This window comes from Hemicordylus capensis, chromosome 3 (genome assembly GCF_027244095.1).
Source record: "Hemicordylus capensis ecotype Gifberg chromosome 3, rHemCap1.1.pri, whole genome shotgun sequence".
In the NCBI taxonomy this organism is placed as follows: Eukaryota; Metazoa; Chordata; class Lepidosauria; order Squamata; family Cordylidae; genus Hemicordylus; species Hemicordylus capensis.
The window spans coordinates 149,501,631-149,525,589 of NC_069659.1; the positions used below are offsets into that span (position 1 = coordinate 149,501,631).

At 44.2% G+C, this 23,959-nt stretch overlaps 1 protein-coding gene across 1 annotated transcript in view; it reads right to left on the reverse strand.

Moving 5' to 3' along the window:
• The window catches only part of CLYBL (citramalyl-CoA lyase), a 330,208-nt gene that overhangs the window by 269,383 nt on the left and 36,866 nt on the right, over positions 1-23,959 (reverse strand). The window lies entirely within an intron of this gene.

Genomic DNA, 23,959 nt, shown 5'->3' on the forward strand with positions numbered 1-23,959 from the left:
GAATAAAACTAGGAGGCAGGACATGGCGGGGGAGGCGTTCACACACTAGCAGCTCCCTTTCCAATTTGTTTCCCTCTGAAGAAAATGAAAAATATCTATGGCACAGAAAATTACAATGAACAGCCTTCTGCTGTCTCCATTTTCATTTCCCACCCTGTGGTTTGCGCACATTATAAAATTCTGGCTGGCTCTATTCAATACCAGAATGCTTTCCACTTAGCTAGCTTCCATCTGTAGATTTCAGTGTGACATGTAAAAATATATTCTCATCAGCTCTATGAGGTAAAGAAATAATTCCTTTATATTATTATTGATAATTGGGGAACTGAGATGGCAGTGACTTACCGAGGGCCGCACAGAATATCCACATAAATTTCAAGAGTAATTTAAGACCGCAGAGTAACTTAGCCTGAAGTCACTCTATTGCAATATTGATTTAAGAACCACATTACCTCCCCCACCCCACCCCCTAAAAAATCATACTCAGGAATTATCTATATATATAATTCTCCTGGGTGTGCCCAGGAAAAATGCGTCCCGGCAGCCCAGCTGATTGGCTGGGCTGCAGGGGCGCCTGATTGGTCCTGGCGCACACCCAGGAGAATTCGCTGGCTGGGCGGCTGCGGAGGCAAGGCGGCGGGCCCAGTGCAACGGCGGCAGGCCAGGCCGCGGGGCCCAGCGAGGCAGCGGGGCGAGGCGAGGCGGCAGGGCGAGGTGGCAGGGCTGGGCGAGGCGGCGGGCCCAGCGAGGAGGCGGTGGCGGCGGGGGGCCCGGCCGCGGGGGCGGGGGCCTGATCCAGGACGACGGTGGCGAAGGTGATCTGGGCCCAACTAGAGGCACAGATGCTCTGTGCCCGGGCCCACTAGTGGTCCTTTAATATTAAACAGAAAGTCTACTTTCTGGAGTTGTCATTGTCCATATCTTCTGGCCTTACAAGATGTACATGAAAGTCAAACAGGGAATGATAAAAGGGATTGATATAATTTACAAGTAAATAATTACTTGTAAATTATAAGGATAGTTTCTGTGCCTAAGAAACACAGAGTTATAAGAGGGCAATGCCGTGCACTCTTTGCAATCTTCTATCTGAGCCTGTTCTGAACAGTGTTTTCTGTCACAGAATGCCCTGGAGAACTCTGCAATCCAATCACAGAATAACAGTAGCGGTAAGACTGAAAACAACAGCTATGAGCAAAGGTGATGAGGTACAGAAGTTCAAGGAATGTCTACTTGTTATGAGAGGTCAAGGTAGCAGTGTCACCTAGAAAGAAACATCCTTGAACTGAAGACTTATGCAGTGAATAAACAAACAAGGTAAATATTACACTAACACATGGATACAAATACTACACATATTTACATACCACTTTTCAACAAAAGTTCCCAAAATCATTTACATAGATATTAATAATTTAAAAAGTGGCTTACATAGATATAAATAATATAAAGTAACCTTATCAAGAACTGGACCATTGGTCCACCAAGAATTTTTTTTCCTGAATGGCAGTGATTTTCCCAGACAATCCCGTCTACCCAAGATATCTCCAGTTAAACCAATTGTCAGGAATTGAACCTCAGATTTTCTTCATGAAAAAGACATGCTTTACCACTAAGATAGGGCCTTTCCCAATCATAATCTAAAACCATGCAGGAAATGGTTTTACAGTATTATAATTGCAGTATTATAAAACTGCTTTGAGATTATATTAATGAAAAGCAGTATAGAAATCTAACAATAAATAAATAAAATAATCCTAGAAGGGACAATAATGAACTTAAACCTAAAATGAACAGATAGCCAATGAAGTAGAATGGAGATATTTCCAAAGACAAGGGAGTATCATTACATCTTGAAAATGCTCCATAAGAAAACAATAAAGAGTTTGACTCCTTTGTTAGAGCACTCTACTTATGTTTGTATGCCTTAACGCAACTCATTTGGATAGGTTTAGTTCTGTCAACCAATTACCACTTCAAAACAACCAAGATATCAGATGTCCAGGGTGTCAATCATTTACTTGAACTTCAAAACCTATCCACGGGGATGGGGGGTGAGTAAATGTGGGGAAAGACGTCAGTAAACACTGGTGTAAATCCAAAGAGAACTTGAAAAGATCCATCTAAAACAATATTTATAAAAGGAGTAGCTAAACTGACACAGCAAAACCATTGTCTTTTCTTCTTTAAAAAAAAACAGGTTCGTTTGCTGTTTTGCTATAGACAGCTGTGTTTTTACAGATGCATAACCATGTGTCTCCAGCAAAAAGGCCTACTTTTCCCCTCAGATGTGAAAGAAGATCAAAGGTTTAGACACAGAAATACAAGATCTTTTCCCCTTTGGAATGAGTGTGTGTGTGTTTGTGTGTGTGTGTGTGTGTACTTATGCAGTGGCAGAACACCAAAATTTCCATCTGTTATCCTTATGCAGTGCACAGGTTAACCTTTGCAGCAGGGCATGCAAGGCTGTTATCACAGCTAAGAAGCACAAATGGGTTCACATATATGCTCTGAGCATTTCAGAAAGAAGCAAACAAACCTGCACTAGGCAAGAATCAAATTTGTCCTCACAGAGCTGGAGGCTGAAACCTTCCTTGCTATAAGGCTGCATTGGCAAAACATGGTGCTGAATTAAATTCAGCTAGATACATTTTGATTTTTTTTACAGCATGGACTTTGGGAAACAAAAAGAGGTATTAATATATTGGTGGGGTTGGGCAAAGCTCAACTTCTTTGATACAGATTGAAATGGAACTAGATTGCACCAACAGGAATATTGCTCCCATTGTTTCTAGCTTGTACTGAGTGAGAAATGATCTCGCATTGGCAAGCATAAGGGCTAAACTAGATATGAAGGGGCAGTTTTGAGTGTTTAAACATGGAAACACCCCAATCATATAGAAAGAGGAGGGTGGGGTTGATTTTAAGAATGAAGGGGCATGCGGGAGCAGGCAGGTGGCACTGAACCCCCTTCATCCATACTGTGTGCCCACCTTATGCCCCTTTCTGGTACAGGATGAAAAGCTGGAGGGAAGAAAACCATGGGTGAGTTCTTCACTATTCACCTGTCTATCCTTTTTGCTGTTAAAATCAGCCCTGTCCCATCCCTCTTTTTATATGACTAGAGTGGTGGCATGTATAAGCACACAGAACTGCCACTAAATCACTCATTTCTGTAGGGTAGAGAGTAAAGCAATAGCCTGGGAAATGTATGTACAAAAAACATTTTCAATTTTATTCCAAATCTGTCTGTCTGTCTGTCTATCTATCTATCTATCTATCTATCACATAACCATAAACCTGCAAAGCATTTTGATTTCTCCCTTTATTGGAAACATCGGAGTAAGTCCAGAGGTAACAAGTCAGGTAAACAACAGCTGGAAGATACAATGTGATCTCCTGATCATACTGATCTAAGAAGAGCCAGGTGTTTCTAAGACACCAGGGGAGGCAGAATACTGCATTTATATGGCACAGAGGGTAACTCTGAAAATTTCTACACATCTGGCAAAATGTTGTTAAATATGGAGACGGACCAGACAACATGAACAAATTTCCTAATGGCACTAACATTCACTAGTGTATCCCCAGTATCTGGCATGTGCAGATTGTTGACAACCATGAGTGAATGTTCACAGTCTCTACATTTTTGACATTACCTGTAACATAGTACATACATTATATAAACACGGAAGGCAGGGACATATTTAATTTCATTAAAAATAAGTAGGTATCTTTAAATGTTCTTTGCTACTCTCTTATTGCTAATGTACCAATGTTAGTAATGAAGCAGATGCTCCTTTGCTAACCTCAGTTACTTTATAAATGCATCAATTCCTATTTACTTTGACTCAAGGTAATAAATTTTACACTGCCAAACTGAGAAAATGCAAAGATGTTCCATTATTTTTACATTCTCTGTGTTTGAGGGCACAAAATATTTTTTAAAAAATCTTTAAAATCAGCATGTAGTTATCATCAGTGATCAAAAGCATCAAAGCTTTCATTAGAAAATCCCCAGTGGTCTCTGCTTATGTTGCGGACTGTGCTTTAATGGAAAGGTGAGACTGCCATCTAGTGGATAGCTATAAATATATTTGTTATTTTTAAAAAATATATATTCTCAAGTACATATTCAGGATGAGTCATGATTATTATTAAATATTCCAGAATTATTATTAAAATTTGCAGCAAGTATTCACACCATTAATTGTAAATAATGTTAATTAGCTCCTTTAGGTAGCAAGGATGAAATATCAAATCTAATGTGAAGGGGGGAAAGCTTCTATTTGCTACATGTTTCCATATATTTAGTACATTAAATGTCATGCTTCCATATCAAGTCATAGAATATTGCATGTAAATCACAATTTTTTGACGATTCAGTAATGTCAATTTTCTGAAGCTCCAATTCCAGCTGGTTTTATTTATTTACATCCTCCCCCGCCCCATCAAGACAATTGACTTTATTGTAGAATCTATTGCCAAGTCCCACTGGACCCACAAATTGCTCCATGCAATTCCTTGTCTGGAATTGGTCCAATATCCATTGCTGGCAGTTTTACTGATGTTTCTCAAGCCACTATTTGAATACCATGACCATAGTTCTCCCATGTGGCTGGAAATCTGAAGAAAAACATTTTATCTTGGCGCTTACTCCGATGATGCAGAAGTATGAGGCAAGTACCTGCATGGAAAATAAGAGACCATTGCCACAGAGCAAAGGTGTGAACTCCTTTTTAAATTACCTTCTGAAATACATCTTGCTTCAGCAAGAAACAATTGTGCAAACCCAGTGCCTCTGACCTACTGTAAAATAGATGTCTGGTTGTTTGCCACACCCTTTGTAGAAATCTTCAGCATTGGGAGCTAATGGATCAACTCCAGGTTTCCACTTTCCTAGGTTTCTTCCACAGGCACTTTAAGGTACTCTGTGGCTCTGCTCCCTTCTAATTTGTTTCCCTTGAACCATAGACAAAAGGGAACATTATCTGGCATTCTTGATAGTTGCTTTCTTGAATTAGGAGATGACAAAATTTAAGAACTTATCAGTTAAAGTGAGCTTGTTTTGATTCAGAACTAGCTCTGTATCATTCAGACTTAGAAAAAGACTCTTACGACTACTAGCCAGAGGGATTTCCCTCCTATCTGCAAGAATCCTTCTGGACATCTGAGCAATGGCTAGCTTCTTACTCCAAATGAGTCACAACAGCCACATCCAACACATGTGTTTGCAAAAATAGCTCCACAAAATGGCAGCAGAGGTAACTCTACAAGTCAAATACGTTAGCAGCATGAACTCCACTGTTTATGAGTGAAAGTAATTCCTTTCTGGTTAAGGGTTCGCTTCCCCAAATGCAGCTGCACCATTTTCTACACTTCCTTCTAACATTGCATGATACCAGTAGTAGGATGGTGAGTGTGTCTGCCCTTTTAGCTCTGGCCCATTATTGCAAAGAGCCAATGTAAGTGACACTCCATTGACCTACTGACATGACTTGAATGCTGCATGGACAATAGTGAGAGAGCTACAGTCAGCCACTTACAAGTTCACAGACACTTTCAGCTTTGCTATCCAGTATGGAAGTAGTAGGAGAAAGAAAGGTCAGGACTTGTTAAAAGAGCTTCTGAAGTTATAGAGATAAGCATCAACATTTTCCAAATGCTACGAGTCTCCTATCTCAAATATTAGTTTGAATCTGCAGTGACCAGTCTCAGATTCTCAACACAGCACCGGTCTCTGTCTTTCATGCATTAAGTGACGAAGAGCTAATTTTCACATTGCTTCTTTCAGCTGCAAGGTACTCTTGCTAATATCCTGCATGAGTGAATACTACATGCGCATATTTTAATAATGTTTTCAGGAACAGCAGAACCAGGGCTTACTTTGAGCTAGGGCTCAAGCGGGCTAGTGCCAGTATCTGTTTTCACCGTCACTGCTCAGCTATTACAGCACTTTAAAAAGGGTGTGCTACTAGTGTGTGTAGAAAGGAACATTGGCTTACTGTGAAGGGTTCTTTTCCCCTGTGTGAGAAGATCATCGGGTAAGGTTGTATACTGAGCATGAACAAGGCAGAACTGGATCATGTGACTTGATTTGCAGCCAAAGGCTCCTCCCAGCCCCAGTTCCAGGGCTGGTACGAAGAGTGAGAGAAGTCAAGTGGAGAGAGAGCTGCTTCGAGTAGAGTCATCTGTATGTAAAAGAGAGCTAAAATTTTTGGTATGAAGAAGAGAACATAAGACAAGTATCATGGAGAAGAAAAACGGTGAGAAGAGAGAAAGCCTAGGAACTATAATCCTGAGAGCCGTCTCCCCTGGAGGTAAGGCATTCAGTTGGAAGCCTGTGGAGTAATCCCATCCCCAATTGTTATATAATCATACAGGTGGGGCTGATGAGCTCCTAACACAGGGAAAAAGAACCCTTCACAGTAAGCCAATGTTCCTTTTCCCCTTGTGTAGGAGTTCATCAGGTAGGGACATACCCAAGCTAGGAAGTAAAGACCAATGGGAGGGAATGATGTATCAGATCACCTGCTGAAGAACTGTGCAGCTGAAGGCAGCCTGAGGAGTGTAGAAGGGAGACACCTTGTAATGACAAATGAATGGTGTAATGGAAGACCAGGTACTGTAGCTGCCTGGCAGATTTCTGAGAGCGGTGTGTGGGCTGAAAAGGCTGTAGATGTGGCCGCGCTCCTGGTGGAGTGAGCGGTGATCCCTTCAGGAGGAGATAGGTTAAGGGAGGCATAGGTGAAGAGAATGCAAGACTTAATCCAACTAGCGAGAGTGGCCTTGGATACCCTGTTGCCCAAGGAGGGCGCATGAAAGGAGACAAAGTGTATTAGAAGACAAAGACAAAAGACTTGTGAATGTCCTTGGTTCGACGAATGTAAGTACGTAGGGTCCTGCGCATGTCCAATTTATGCCAGAGCTTTTCTTTGGGATTGGTGATTATGGTTGTGGGAGGAAAGGCGTAAAGGAGAGTATTTGGCCACAGTGAGTTCAAGGCATCTGTTGCCTCTGCTTGAAGGGAGTGCAACCTCAGAAAGAAGGAGATGGTTGGATGGGGAGGTGAACAGGTCTACCTTTGGGGGACCAAAGATGTTTGAAATTTGAAGGTCTGGATGAAGAGACCATTCTGTGGGGTCGAGGGATCTTCGACTGTGCCAATTTGCTTGAGTGTTTTCCTCCCCACTGAGGTGTTCTGCCGTGATGGACCTCAGGTTGGTCTCCGCCCATTGGAATAAGAGGTCAGACTCCTTCATAGGTGACTTTGACCGTGTGCCGCCCTGTATGTTGATGTGCACCTTGGCTGTGACATTGTCCGTCCAGATCAGGACGTGCTGACCTCGAAGGAGATGTTGGAACTGGATAATCACAAGGCAGACTGTGTGGAGTTCTAGCCAATTTACAGATATTTCTGATTCCTTGAGAGTCCACAGGGCCTGAGCTAGATGACCCAGACAATGGGCTCCCCAGCCGGATAGACTGGCATCTGTAGTCACCACGAGTCAGTGGGGTTCTAACAACAGGAGGCCTCAAAGGAGAGCCGGGGAGAGCCATCACCACAGAAACTGTCTGGTCATCTGAGGTAGAGGAATGATATGATGGGTCAAAGACATAATCAGGTCCTGGAATTGTAGGAGCAGCTACTGAAGGGGGCGGGAGTGCCATCTAGCCCAAGGCGTGCATTCCAGACATGTGATCATGGAGCCCAGGGCCTGGGATAGCTCCATGATATCCGCCGAACTCCTGTGGATAAGAGGGCATAGTTGGTTTGAGATAATTTCCCTCCATTCCAGTGAGAGGAGGATGGACTCCAGAGAGGTGTTGAAGAGGGCCCCTAGGTGAATCAGAGACTAAGAGGGGACGAGGGGACTCTTTTCCATATTCACCACAAATCCGTGGTCCTGCAGGGAGCAGAGTGTCGTCCTGATGTCCTCTTGGGCTTGAGCTAGTGATGGGGACCTGATGGGCAGGTTGTCCAGATATAAATGGATGTGGATCCCCCAGAGGCAGAGGTGCACGATAAGGGAAATCATGATTTTGGTGAATACCCGGGGAGCAGATGAAAGCCCGAATGTCAGGGTGTGATATTGGAAATGTTGGCCGTTGTATGCAAACTGGAGGAGAACTCGGTGTTCTGGCCTGATGGGGATGTGAAGGTAGGCCTCTGAGGGGTCCACTGTGTCCAGGAAGTCCCTCGGGCGTATGGTCTCCTTGATCGTGTGAAGGGATTCCATTCTGAATTTTTTCTTTTGGATAAAGCAGTTGAAGAACTTCAAGTTGAAGACCGCTCTCCAAGACCCATCCTCTTTGGGGACAAGGAAGAGGACAGAGTACATGCCTTGAAATTTTTGCATAGATGGAACACATTCTGTCGTTCAGATCTGGAGAAGATGGTGCATTGCTTGAAGCATCCGCATATGTTTGGCTGGATTGTTGGAGTGTGGTGAAGGCACGAAACACTGTGGAGGGTAGGAGATGAGTCCGAGGGTGTAGCCGTTAGATACTGAGTCGATTACCCAGTTGTCAGTAGACGTGGACATCCAGATCGTTACAAATTCTGACAACCTGCTGCCCACTGGGATCTCGTCATTGTCTGCATTGGGCGGAAGTGCAGAGGAGGATCTAGAGGTGAACCCCTTAAGTTGCCTCTGTAGCGCTGACGCCACTGCGGACAGAAATTCCAGGACTAGGAGTAGGGCTGACTGTAGAACTGCCTGTTGGAACGAAAGAAATGAGCCAGGGCTTGAAAAAACCCACGCGACTCCCTCTGGGTGGAGGGCATGGCCTTCTTTTTATCTTTAGTTTCAACTAAGACAGGATCTAGTGCTGGACTGAAGAAGAAGAAGGGGGCTGATGTCAGAGCAAGCCTTGGACTTAGAGTCCACACTCCAGCTTTTTAGCTATAAAGACCTGCGTACCGCCACCCCTGCCACCATAGCCCTAGATGACTTTTGAATACAGTCCAAGCTGGAGTCTGCCATAAGGGCTGTTGCTTCGGCTATTTTATTGATGCCCTGGCGAAGCTCCAGAGGGACTAGGGCCACGAGTTCCTTAGCCCAGAGCACAGAGGCCCGAGCAAAGATGGAGTTGGTAGTAGTGGCTTTATGGTGGCTGCTGTGGCGTTATGTACTTTTCTTAAGAGGGTATCACACTGTCTATCCTCCTGTGACTTTAACTGTTCCTGTCCCTCTGTATGTAAAATAGAGCACAACACTAGTTGGGCCACTGGAGGGTCTATTTTGGGGGTAGCCAGAAGCCTCATTACCTCTTGAGAAAAATGGTAGTGTTTCTTAGGAAGGTTGCCAATTAGCTTGGAAGATGCCAGGCATTGCCACTCTGCGCACACAGCCTGCAAAAGAGAGGAGGGAAGGGCACTGCCGCAGAGACAGGGGCATTAGAAGGAAACACATTCTGATCTAAGGTAGTCAATGGTTCCATGGATTCAGAGGGTGCCACATCATTAATTGTTCTCTTTGCCTTGGATAAAAGAATATCAACGTCTGCTGAAGAAAAAAGCCTAGATGAATTAGAGATAGCAGGCACCACCTCCTCCTCTGAGAGTTCCCCATCCTCCTTATTGAAGCCCATAGGTTCCGCCGGTTCCAAGTATGAGGAATCATAGGCAGAGGCGGAGATGGCGGCCTGGCAGGAGAAGCGGGGTGGAGGAAACTGTGGAGGCAGATGTGGGGCAGAAGCAGGGAGAAGGGGAGGTAAGGCAGGTGCCATAGGGATCAATACAGGAGAAGGGAGGGTCTAGGTCATTTTGGTCTCACAAACTCCTGAGAGGAGGAAGAGGATGAGTGTCTGCGCCGCCTTTTGCACCTGAGAGGCAGTGGCCTCAGCACGAATAGCCCCCGTTCCAAAACTGGAATGGCTTGCCTGCGCGGGCTAGAGTCCGGGGAGGAGGAAGATAGCTGATCACTGCCCCTTCTGAAGGGTAGCCGGAGTCGGCCAGGGGCAGGTGCCAGTGGGGCAGGTACTGCTGGCACATGTTTTGGAACCGCAGGTGGGTCATGAGAAGGGCCTGCCGGGGGAAGGCTCACTGGAGGTAAAGGGGTTTAAATATCCGGAGCCGCAGGTGGCTCAATAAGCGGAGCCACAGATGGCTCAATTGCGGGGCAGTCAGGCAGAAGTTCCCTCCAGAAGAATTCTTTTAGCCAATGTGTAACCCTTGGGGGAAAAGGCAGGGCAGGCATACTTACAGTTGTAGGCGAAGAGGGAGAGACGTCAGAGGGAACAGCAGGCGGAGGAGAATGCCTAAGCAGTGGGGAGGGAATGTGTGGACCAGCCGGTTCCCCTCAACCACTAAGCCCGTACTGGAACATAGGAAGGAACATAGGAAACTGCCATATACTGAGTCAGACCATGGGTCTGTCTAGCTCAGTATTGTCTTCACAGACTGGCAGTGGCTTCTCCAAGGTTGCAGGCAGGAATCTCTCCCAGGAATCTTGGAGAAGCCAGAGAGGGAACTTGAAACCTTCTGCTCTTCCCAGAGCGGCTTCATCCCCTGAGGGGAATATCTTGCAGTGCTCACATATCAAGTCTCCCATTCATATGCAAACAGGGCAGACCCTGCTTAGCTATGGAGACAAGTCATGCTTGCTACCACAAGACCAGCTCTCCTGGCAAGGCTAAAGATGCCGGGACATCACCCGAAGAGAACCGGTTGTCCCCCTCGGGAGGCAGCAGTTTGTGATGGTGCACTTTCGTTTTTGAGTGTTTGCAGACTGCTTTTATCAAGAGCCTCTCACTAAGCCAAAGGCTTTCAGCTCTAGACATGGTCTCCCTGTGGTGGTGCTGCTGCTTCTTCTTTGGTGATGGTTGGCCTCCACAATGTTTTGATTTCTTAGGAGCTTTGGAAAATAGTTGCTCCAAGGGCTTGGGTGCCTGACTAGAAGCCGCAGTCGACGCTGAGGAGGCCGAAGCTGCTGGCACCATGCAAGCAGGGGCTGCTATCCCCGAGTTGCCCAGCTCCTGCGGCAGCTGGGACCCTTCTGAGAGGGAGCCCTGTAGGAGCTCCTCCGCATGAGCTAGCTCCATAACAGTGATGTGCACGGACCAGTCCGGAGGCCATTCTACAGGCCTCCGGACCGGTCCATTCTTGGGGCGGTTTGAGGTTCGCACGCTGGGGTGGGGATTCCTTTAAGGGCGGGGGGAGGGTGTACTTACCCCTCTCACCGTTCTCCCCCCACTGGCGTGCATTTTGTTGTAAGCATTTGGAGTGGCAGGATACCTCCTTGCTGTCCCTTTTCCCTCTCAGAGGCAAAAGGCTTCAGAAACCCCCAACCCAGAGCCGGACCGCAGCTCCGCGGATCCATGCACCTCCTTACTCCATAAGTTTGTGCCCAAAAATCTCTTTTGAAAAGGTAGGACAAAAAATAATACTTTTAGTTTCATTTTCCAAACAGCCGGATCAAAACAGAAAAAGGAAATCAATTTCAAGGTTTTTTCTCTGCCAAATTGAGAACAGCTCTCTTCTCAACCTTGCACAATCTAAGGGAGAGGGAATAGGAGAAGAAATAAAGCATGAAGTGCTGTAGAGCAAAGTAGTAAAAAAAACCCTAGGTAGCAAGAGCTCTCTCCACTCACGTCCTATCACGAGCAAGACAGAACTGGAACTGGGGCTGGGAGGTGCCTTTGGCTGCAAATCAACTCACATGATCCAGTTCTGTCTCGAGCATGCTCAACCTACCTGATGAGCTCCTACACAGGGGGAAATGCCTTTCCATCAGCATTGAATAATCACATGCCCCTCACATTTGAGATCAAAAATCAGACATGAGTTCCAGGCAGGTTTGAGCTCAAGAACCTCTCTTAAAAAATTAAGCACTGGGCTAGGGATGTGTACGAACCAGTCTGCAATGAATCAAGCCACAACTAACTGAGCCAGTTCGACTGAACTGAACCAGCCTCCAGGAAAGAAAGTTCAGTGCACGATTGACCCAGATTGAGCATGATCAGTTGCAGACCATTCAATCCAGTTCGATGGTCTGAAGGGCTATGCTTGTAAAGGGGAATCTGGTAAGAATTCCCCTTTACAAGCAAAGGGGAATCCTGCCTTGAAAAGGCTTCTAAGGGTAGTAGTGTGGGCAGCAAAAGGGCGCCTTTAAAATTAGGTGCTTACCGAACATCCAGTGGCAGCAGCGCAGTCCCAGCCTCCAAGGATGTGCCTAGGTCACACAAAGAGGCTCCGCACATCCGCAGAGGCTGGAAACGCACTGCCGCTGGAGAATTGGTAGGCACCTACTTTTAAAAGTGCCCTCTCAATGTACCTCCCCCCGGCCACCCTTAAAAGCTTTTTAAAGGTAGGATTCCCCCTTTTCTTGTAAAGGGGAATCCTCACCCGATTCCCCTTTACAAGAATAGCCCTTGGACCAGTGGACTAGGTCAAATCAGTTCAACCTAGTTCGATTAAACAGACCAGACCAGTCGGTCCAACTGAACTGGTTCACGGACCTGCGGTGCAGTTCTAATTTGGTCCAAATTTGAACCTAACTGCAAAAATTGGTCTGTGCACACCCCTACACTGGGCGGGCAGGGCATAGAACCTTGACCTTTTCTTTACAAGTACTTATTATTTCATACAAGGTATGTACACGTATATACCAGAGATGTGCAAGTCAATTCAACTTGAATAAATTCAAGCTCAAATTGGGGTGATTAGAGCTTGAATTGAATTATACCTAAAATTGAGGTCGAATCACCCCCAATTTGAGCTCAAATCAATTCAAGTTGCAGAAACCAATTTGTGTCTGTATTTTTCCCTTGCTGATTGGTTTTCTGGCACTGGATTCCGATTGGCTTGAGATCTCCTTGCTTCTTGGTTGGCTTGTTGTCATTCAAATCAAGTGTTAGCATTGGCAACTGTGTCCCCATTGGCTTGGGGGAGGGAGCAGGAAGGGGGGAGACTAAAGAAGGGATTTTCAAAATGTATTTAAGGGGCTGGTTGAAGGCAGAGAGACAGATAACCATTTTGTGCCTCAGGAAAGAAGGACTGAGAAGCAGCACTGAGATGAGAGCAGAGACGACTGCTGCTGCTCTCAGCTGGCCAGCCTACCTACCTACCCACCCCAGTGAATGGAGAAAGAGAGAGAGAGAGAGAATGCCTGCTGGGCTTATCTGACTCTCTCTATTTTTTCTTTTTCATTTGCAGCACCAACAACTGCTTTCCCCCCGCCCCCGCACTTCTAATTTATTTAAACACCAGCCCCAGTGGCTTGAATTGGGTGCTGGCTGCTTGGAATTTATCCCTATACGCCCCCCCCCCGCTCATTGTTTGTAGTGAGCCCCCAGCGGCTTTAATAACTGGGATGCTGTACTTAAAAAAAAAAATCAGCCCCAAGCTGCACCTCTTTCCTACTGCTGTGTGCCGTGTGGATTAATATTTGGTTTTTGTAGGCTGGTCTGTTCTGTCTAGTGCCTGCTCGGTCTGCCAAGCACCCTCAGTTACCTCTGTTTTCCTTTTTTTCAGGATTTTTAAAAAAATTGTTTGGGTAGGTACCCAGCTGCTAGCACCCACCTCCCCCCCCCCACCGCTGCTGTTGAGTCCCGGTGTCTGCTTGTCCCAGAGTGCCTCCAACCCGCCTGGCAGACTTCAGCTGAAGATGCTGGAGTGGAAGCCCACAGCTGAAGATGCCAGAAGGTAAGATTCCCCCCGCCTTCAGTTATTAGAACTTAGAGTTATTTAAATAGGGCCTAGTTTGGGCAAGGTGGGGTTAGGTGGGTAGTGGCAGGACTGTAGGACAGTAGGTGGGCTTGGGTCAGACAGGCCACAGTGATCCCCTGCCCTTTGCCTTCCTTTCCCTTAGACTTGCCCCATTGTTGCTCGGTCCCCTAAAGAAAAGCCCCCCCCCAACAAAAAGCCTGCTTCTTTATTGAGGAGGGGATTTAATTTTTCTAGCTTCTGTGTATGCACCACAGTGCTAAAGATAGTGATGTCTGTGGCACACAAAGCATAAATAGACCACACAAACCCAACACTCCCTTAAAGGAGCTTCTTCTCTCCCCCACCCCCCGCTGCCCCCTCCAACAATCAGAGTTAGGGCTTAATTCTTTAAAAACATTTTTAAAGGGTGCGAGGCAGAGCCAGGAGCAGATTGCCAGGCAGAGGCGGGGTGATGCTGCTGGTCATCCTTACTGCTGTGGTGCCATGCAGGTTCACCTTTCCGGAGGTGTCTGGTCCAGCAGAGCAGCAGCCTGTGGCAGCCAAGGTAGAAGGGGGGTGGGAGGCTCCCCTGTCAGGGAAGGAGCTCTTCTTCTTGAGGCAGTGGAGGAGGTGTTGTCAGCTGCTAGCACTGCCAGATCACTCTCTCCATTCCCCTCTCCTAACCCCACTGGCAGTGTGTCAAACCCCCAACCCGCCCATCTGAGACTGAGAAGGAGCAGGCAGAAGTCATTCCAGTTGTTACTGGACCTTCTCAGCCCCAGACAGAAGGCGGCGGTGGTGGTGGTGGTCCCCAGAATAAACCAGCAGCTCTAGTATCAGCACACCAAAACTGTCCTGAACAAATAGAAGCATGGAGTGGGACCACTTTGAGCTCTGTCATGGTAACCCACATGATGCTGTCTGCATCAACTACAGGACATAGGTCATGTGTGGAGCGGTGCCACAAGATAGCAGCTTTCTTCCACCAGAGCAAAAAGGGTAGGTGGATACTCAAGGAGAAGCAGCTTGAGCTGGGCCTACCTGAACACCAGATACCTCTGGATGTTCCAGCCCAGTGGAACTCCACCAAGAGCCAAACAGCCATGCCCTGGCAAGGAAGTGGTTGGAAGTGTGTGACCTATCCAACCAGGACTGGGCACTCCTTTCTAAGGTTGCCTTGGCACCCAAGCTGTTCTTTGTTGCTACGAACACCTTGTATGCTGAAGCAGCAACACTAAACCAGGCTTTGCATACCACTTTCTCTTCAGGAGGAGGATGGGTGAGCTTGTTGACCTTGTTGACCATGGGAAGCAATCACCTTGGCAGGTCAGCTGAGGACAGTGGCAGCTCAGGTCTTGTATTTAATATGTTCTTGGTGATTGCTGTGAGATGAGCTCCATGTCTGGTCTTGAGACTAACTTGTGCTTCACTCACTGCTCTGGTTTGCTCTGCAATCTGCATTGCAAGGTGGACTCACTCAGTCAAAATGTGGCTGAAGATGTTGCTGTAGTTGAGCTTATGGCTACTCTTGCTGCTAACAGTGCTGCTGTGGCAGCTTTGTAAGTAAGGATGGAGTCATAATTGTGTGTGGGCGAGCAACTTGTACCAATGATGTTACTGCTGTGCAGGCACTGTGGCTGGCAGCAGACTCTAGATCAGTGATTCTTTTTTGGCCATTTTTGGATTGTATGTTTGGCAAAATGTGGTGTTTGGGGAGGGATTGTGTGCCCCTGTTCTGCAGTGTTTTCAAGGCAGGGATACAAAATTTGTGCGCTCTGCTTATTTTGGCCATAGGGAACAATGTGGAACTCTAATCACCCCACTGTTTCCCATGGGTAGGTCCTAGGGACACCAAAATGGATTGGGTGGTAGGGCATGATGGGTGCTACCTACCAGCCAACCCACAAAAGAAATGTGCAAGTGGAAGATTTTTAAAATTTTCTTAACCTCCCCCTGCCAAAAAAACCCCAAACCCACAGGATGTGCAAAAAATTCAAATGAATTGATTCTGAAACTCCTTGCAAATAATGGGATTCAATCGAATCAATTCAAATTCAAATTGAATTTGCTCGAATTTGATTCGAATTCACCGGGATTCAAATGAAACTGCAAGCAGTTTCAAGTCAAATCAGTTCAAATCAATTCATTCACATTTTTTTGCACATCCCTAATTAGAACAAATAAATAAGCAGCACTTATCAGGGACTTTAAAGCGTTTGCTTCACATACATGACATACAGTGCTCCTGCTAACTGGGCAGAGAGGCATCTTTTAACATGGTGGCTCTCTTTTATTTGGAAGGGGGACGGACAGCAACTGTCTGGTGATGTAAAATATTAAATTGTTAAAGCCCTCCCTCTTCCAGGTTTTCTCTCTCTCAGTGTCAGGGATAACCAGGCATAGCTGTGAGTCATCAGCCTTCTCCTCCTCTCTCCTTCCCTGTTGTTATGTATTACCCAGGTGTTTATTTAGATTGGGAGAAAGTCTTGGATACAAGTGTGGATTTTAAACAGTGGGATAGAGAACACTGAAGCTGATGTATATACATCGAAAAGTCTGTTCTTTGTTGCAATTCCCTTTTTCTATCTTTTAATTTATGCAATAAAAAAGGTCTGGAGAGCAGAATTATTAAAGCATTAGACAATAAGTATTAGTCTTACCATTAACATATTGCAGTAAATATTTACTCATGTCATCATTTATTATCATTTAATGCTTAAGAGTTATTAAAAATTGACAAGAAAATCACCATAAAAATGTCATCAATATCAGTAAGTAGGAGTTAGTCATTCAGCCCCACCTTCTTTTATCTTCACCATTGTTTTTCTGTCTTGAGTTGTGAACTTGCTAACCATTAATCAATATAATCCCAATAATTTAAATGTCTCCCTTAGATGTCAGTGTCTCCTTTCTGATTATTTTAAAATTGTGAACCCTTTGGGAGCAGGGAGCCACCATCTCATTCCTTTTGCTATGTAAGCTGCTTTGTGAACATTTTTGTGTTGCAAAGTGGTAATATTTTTAACCATGACATCTCAGTAATCTCTACATCCACCCTTCAGGATGGTCAGTATTATCATAAGAGGGAGGGGCTTCTGGATCAGCCCAAAGGTCCATCTAATCCAGTATCCTGTTTCCCACAGTGGGTAACTGGATGTCTTTGGGAAGCCCAGAAGCAGGGCATGGAGGCAAACAGCCCTCTTCGGCTATATCCAGGGACTTAAGTTGTAGTACCTAGACATCCTAACTAATATACTTATTCTACAAATGGCAGGTTACAGAGGGTGAGAGAGAAGGGGTTGCCTAAGCCCACCCAGTGAATTCATGGTGGTGATTTGAATGACAGAACTTCCCAAGTCACTGCTGGGGCTGTGAATCAGTGTGTCAGTCACTATGCTACAGTAGTCCTCCAAAGCTACATGTTTCCACCAGGAATAAAATAGAGGCTTATCACACATGTGAGATGCACATTATTACTGATCTCATCATATGACTTACAATGAAAGCTTTCCACGTGTCATTTACAATACTGATTTGAAAACTGAAATATACTGATGGGAGAGGCTGCAAAGACAAACAAGGGAGAAAGAAGGGTGAGCAGGTTGGATTTCAGCCACCAGGGTATTGGAATCGAGTTATAGAAAGAACTGTCAGTAGTGGTGCAGTGAGGGCAGGGGAGAAGAGCAAGTGCTGTCCCAAGTCTTGCACAGTCTAAGATGAAAGGTGAAACATACACAGGTACATATATATCTCAAGGGAGGGCACATAATATTAAAGGTCAGAAAACTGTCACTTTACTTCTTCTAATCTATTTCACCCTGAGAGAGGGGTTTCTTACCCAAAATGCCATAATAATTCGTGCTGACTTTGGTTGCAGAATTTCCAGGATTCACTGAGAGCCAAACTACATGTCGCACACTGCACCATAGTGTAACAGGAGCCTGAGATCTTTGTTTTTTGAACAAGATAATCTGCTTTGGGAGGGGGCAATTAGGAGAAAGACAAAGGGGTCCTTCTTCCACCAGCTATTTCTCTGCTCCAAATCTTATCCCTAAGTGATGAAATCACTCCATCAAAAAATATTTTGTTTTTAAGGCAGGGAAACAATCATTATACATGTTTGCATGTAACACACAGTTTGAGCTCAATAGACAGTATAGCTTGGGATAGCTAGTTCAATTCAGCTCAGCTCCCCTTCATAAACACAAAGCACTCTGAGTATCAGGGGCGTAACTATAATAGGGCAAGGGGAGACAGTTGTCTGGGGGCTCACTGCCTTGGGGGGGCAACAAAGGCAAGTCACATGACTGACTCCCCCAGCCACGCACCCGGCCGGGCTTCCTTCAGTTGTATTCATCCTCCATAATTGATGTGAGTGTTAAGACCTGGAGCTATATATTACTATGCTTTTTGTTACCACTATTCAGCCTCATTTAAGATTTCTTTACTTCATGAGCTGAGCTTCGGCGGGGGGGGGGGGGCATTTTAAAATCTTGTCTCTGGGCACACTCCAACCTTGCCACGCCCCTGCTGAGTATTGCTAAGATGATAAGTAACTGGGTAACCTGGTAAAAATGCTGTCAAAGAGAAGCTAAACTGTTGCACAGAAAAATAAAGAAGATATTTTTTCTGCTCTTACACTAACCTTACATTTTCAGTTCTGATAAACACCATAAACCAGAATTTGGAGCTCATTTTCTAAGCAGTCATTCTCACTGAAGAATCTGCAGGCAAGATGATGCACTACAATATTTCCCACCAGCGAGGACTACAATATTCCCCACTGATAGTATATTTCTAGGTTTCTTTGTCAGCAACTCTTTCTCCACAAGCATAGGCTGCATTTGCACATAAAGCAGAAACACTAGACCCATGGTTCCCTCCCCCCCCCCCCCCGCTCTCCTGTCCAAATGTGAATGTCACAGAGAGCTCCCTCTCTGTAGTCTCACTGACTGCAGAGAGGGAGGGGAACTGGCTTCCAGGGCTTCCATGACTGAAGGATAGCCCCAGCAGCCAATAGTAGCCAGACCGAGGGAGGAGCAGTGGGAGGGGTGCACTGTTTCCTCTAAGGTGTGCATACATGTGCGCGCTCACAAGTTTTTGGATGTCTGCTCAGTTCATTTTAGATCCTGCTCAGGTTGAATCAGAGGGCCCCCTTCTGAATGCAGGTGCACACACACAGCTTTGATTCTGCTGCCCAGAACAAAACTCATTCTACACAGAGAAGAAAAAAATTAGAGGGACCACTGGAGGAGTGTGCGTCGAGCCAGGGGAGGGGATCTGTGTCACGCCAGGCAAAAGCAGCAGCAGTGGGCATTGGCCGGTGGCAAAGCTGGCTGCATCCCTGAACTGACCACTGCAAGACCTCTATATTGGTTGTGGGCAATGCTGTGGGCACCACAGCTTCAAAAGTCCGACTGCACAGACTCTTTCAACAGTCAAGGTGCATTTTTCTGCATCTTAAAACCCAATTTTGAGGATTAATTCTGAAATTACAATTGATTGTGTCCTAGAGAGGGATATACAAACAGCACTTTTCTGGCATGCAGTCCAAAGGCTGAAACTATAAAAATGGACTACAAAATCATTTAAATACCACTTACATAGGAACACAGGAAGCTGCCATATACTGAGTCAGACCATTGGTCTATCTAGCTCAGTATTGTCTTAACAGACTGGAAGCAGCTTCTCCAAGGTTGCAGGCAGAAATCTCTCTCAGCCCTGTCTTGGAGGGAACTTGGAACCTTCTGCTCTTCTCCATCCCCTGAAGGGAATATCTTAGTGCTCACACTTCTAGTCTCCCTTTCATATGCAACCAGGATAGACCCTGCTTGGCTAAGGGGACAAGTCATGCTTGCTACCACAAGACCAGCTCTCTTATCACAATTCCTCAGTCTGAAAAAATGTCAGCAACTCTTTAAACCCCTATTCAAAGGAGAAAAATGTTAAACTGTTCTATCTAAGACATTTTGCAATGGATCTTCACCACATTTGTAGGGGAGGTGTCTCTTGTCACCTAGTGAATGTGTTCTGATGGCCAGGCAGATCAGACAAATTGTTTTGATTTTATAAGCAATAGAATGTTCAGAACTTATAATGGTGGAACACTAAAAACACTCTCCATCTTAACTATACTGGCGCTATTGAACCAGTATAACAACATTACAGAATGCAGACCATTTACTTCAAATCTTGCAATTCAGTATTTTACCTATGATTGCAAAGAACGTTAACTTCCCCCCATATAGGTTCCTTAAAATATTTAGATAGATTTATATATAGATAGATATAGATATAGATATAGATATAGATATAGATATAGATAGATGTGTGTAATCACACAAATCGATCATAAATCATTATCTGCATATTTAATAGACCTGGTTCCTGAACTGTGACTAAATACTTTTCAGTAAGGTGTTCTCTAGTAGATGTTCATTAAGAGTTGTTATTGCATTTGCTTTTGTTTTCTTCAGTTTTTCAACTAAGATTATTTTACCTACCATCTTTAACTGGCTGTTAAAAGAATTTGCTTCTGCATTTCATCTATAACTTTATACATTTTACTAATTGATAAATACACCTTCTCCCAAACATCCTCTAAAAGGGAGCGGGGGCATAGATGTGCAATAAAATCTGGCAACCCCAACTTGATCATATATTGCTTTTTCAGCTTTTAAAATGATTTTTAAGGCTAGAGTAGCTGTACACATACCCCCCCCCCAAAAAAAAGCTCCTAGAAGCAAATGTATTTTGTACAGTGCGTTGTAGAAGCTGTTAACATTTCACAGTTTTGGTTGGTTCCAACACTCCATTGTCTTGTGCTAGTAGTAAATCATCATGAGTGTCTAAATTATGCTTTTAATAGTACAACACACACATCAAAAAACTGAGTTGTATTTTGAAAAAATCCGTATGCTGTGCCCAGGAGAGAAGTGGACAGACTGAGAAGCATCTGTGGTATTGGGAGGGGGAATGAAAGTAGGGGAGCGGGCGGGGGAGAAGAGTGGGAGAAAATGGAGCCATTAAGTAACTGCTGCTTTTACTGAGTAAAAGTACAGTTGAATTTGTTTTATGCCTGGAAAGCACTGAGTGTATTCTTGTTCAATTTAGCTATACATTTGTGGTTTCCCTCAATTTGAAAGCTTTAGTTCAGAAAAACTGACATGTTTCATTTAACAATATATAGTAATTTTGAAAAAAATTTAAGTTGTGTGTTGCTTTCACACATTCATACAAGAGACTTTAAAGAGCAGAAATCTTATAATGAGCCATAACTTTGACATTTCCCCTCAAAAGTCTGCATGCAAAACACATTCTTAATTATGTTACTCTCTCCTCTTCAGGAAGACTGCCTCCATTCAAGACCTTTTCTAGCTGCTAGCTGCACAGGTTCCTCAGTTTTAAGAACACATTTACTTGTAAGCCAGATCTGCAGCTTCCCAAAACTGCTCCAGATAGCAAGTTAAACCTTGAAACAGCCACCTCTGCAGGTAGATAACAGCACGTAAGTAGACTAAGAATAACAAATAAGAGCCAGGCACCTGTATTCTACCAAAGACAACCACAGGGCTCTGTGGGCTCCAGGAGCTGAAATCGACTGGACGGCACACTTTACCTTTACTTTTAACAGGGAGCAGGAACCTAAATATTAAGCCCTCTATTTCTAAAGTTCACACAGAGAAGCCCAAACTGGAGGCATGGCAAGGGAAGACTGAATTTGTGCCGAGTAGCAACTCCACTATTCTTGCACGAAAATATTCCAGGGTCACAATGAAACCAATCTTTCCCCCAAATCCATTCAGATGAAGGTCAGCATATGTATGCTTCCCTCTGTCTCCAGGGAATACAGGGTAGTGTACAGGCACTAGCCCCGAGCAGGCGAGGGGGTGGGGTGGTTAACTGTGGTGGAAGTAATGTGCAATGTTGGTTTCCCTCAGTCAATACTGGACATTCCTTCCCTCACAAGTGGCTTGGGGGAAAGAGAGACAGACCCCATATTTCCCTTCCAAAGTGACTAGAGGAAGGGCACAAGTTTGATATGCTGCCTGTAAGGCCATTTCTCACACTTTGATATGCTGCCTGTGAGGCCATTTCTGGCCCTGCAACATCTCTTTTGGTAGGGGCAGAAGCAAAGTGAGGCCAAATCCTCCTTTCTCCCACAAGCAATGGGGGTGGGGGTGGGGAGTGGGAACCTTGATTCAGAGATAAATGCACCCTTTGGCATACTGTGTCTGACCCCAATCCTTCTCCATAACAACACATTGGAGGCAGAGAGAAGCTGAGTTCTCCCTTCCCTGCTGAAGATCCTTGGGGCGAGGGATTTCCTCATATTCTTGGCCTAAAATCAGGCTATGAGAATTCTTTTGATTCTGCTAATTACTTTCTTAACTACATCCCTTTCTCTCCTTTCAAATTATTGTATTTACCAGAAACCAGTAATCCTGGCATCCTTTCACAATTTATTTAGGCTTCAGTCCTGCAGATTGTTATGCTGCTTATATCCCCCTGATTTTGACAGGAGTTAAGCAGCCTAACTGTGTGCAGGACTGTAGTCTTAGATATCTTCAAATGCTAGACATTTATCGGCAGCAGCTAATCAAACATACTTGGGCATCAATAATTAAATGAGAAAGAGGAAAATTCTGTAACATTTGTACAAAATTGTCCCTACATATAAAATAAAAGCTGTTAAATAAAACTAATATCAATAATCAGATTTTTAAAGCTAGCACAAATGCTTAAATGTATTCTAAAAAGAATAAACACAAAAATACCAACATGAGTTAATTTTTAAAAGTTCACTAGCTTATACCTTTCTATTAAAATGTTTTTATCGTTTCACAGATCATAAGGATGAAAGACAATTTATGTCATCTAAAACACAGATAAAATGTTGGTTTCCATTGAAATGCCTTTTAAAAAAGTTAACAAATGGTTTATAAAATGCTCTGTACGCTAAAAAGACTAACGATATGAAAACCACATGTAGAACTTGATGGTGTAGAGTTCTAAAACTACTGCAGGTATGCCTGATGTGTGGGTTCATTTAGAAAACCATGCATCTCAAACTCTAAGACAAAAGGTGTCTTATAATAGTTACCAAAAATAAAACCCAGGGGTGAATAAAAGCAGCAAAAGTCAGTGTGCTCATATAAGAAATGACAGAAACTCACCAAGCCTTCATATGTAAAAGGGCTGATATGTATCCAGAAAGGGAATATTTTCAACAGTCAAATTACTTTTCCATTTTGTCCCAGGACTTTAAAAGTTAAAGGCATCGTTCTGCCAATTGCAAATGCCCCATCTAGCACAGACCACCCACAACTACTGATTTTCCATCTGGTGAACAAAACAGACATCTCCCTAATTATTTTTTAAAAGGGGGGTTTCCCCCCTCCCCTAACATGCTTCCTTTATTTGTCTGTGACCTGGAACTTAATGGAAAACCGGGTAGATGCCAACCATATTTCTTGTAAAGTAGCATCCTATTTTTCTCCTCTTTAAAAAAAATGCTTATTTGAAGCTATTACATATGCTGCTTTCTAACAATCTGCATCATTACACAATTCAAGCCTGAGATTAGTACAGTTTTACACTTAACACTGAATATTTTAATCAGTACATTAAAGCAGAACAGTACTCGGCTTACAGTCTCTTATGCTGAGCTCCCATATTGCCAGTGTCAAAATTTATGCCTTTTTCCAGTAAGATTCTCTCCACTGCCAGCAATACACTCAGAAATGCCAACTGTAATTAAAATCTGGCACTCTGTGCAGTCACTAGCAGACATTTTTTTAAAGCCCTTTTAAAATTATTTTTACTGTATTATCGTTATTATTGTTAGGCAAAAAGACAAGAAACATTTTATACGCTTTTGAAGACTGACAATGAACAACATGGGAACAACTGTCCAGGAAATCAGCCTTGGGAAAAGCTATAAACTATGTTCAATGTGGAATACAGGCACAGGGAAAGAAATGCACACACCAGGATCACAGATTTAAGTACTACAAACAGCATCTATATACTGTTATGTCTAGATGAAATGTACATACTGTCCAAATTGAGGCCGGCAAGCTGCTCATCATGTAGTAGAATAAACAGCAAAATAAGTCATTTATAGCTGAGTAGGGGTTAGTAGCATTTCCTCCCTTTCAAGTACTTTAAAAATGTTTTAAACTTAGTATACTTTAGGTTTCCCACAATCCAGGCAACACAAATTTGCAGTTGAAACCTGAAAATTTATGAATATGGTGGATATCCTGTATCCACCATTCCCACTACTCACTGTACCTCTACAGATTCCCC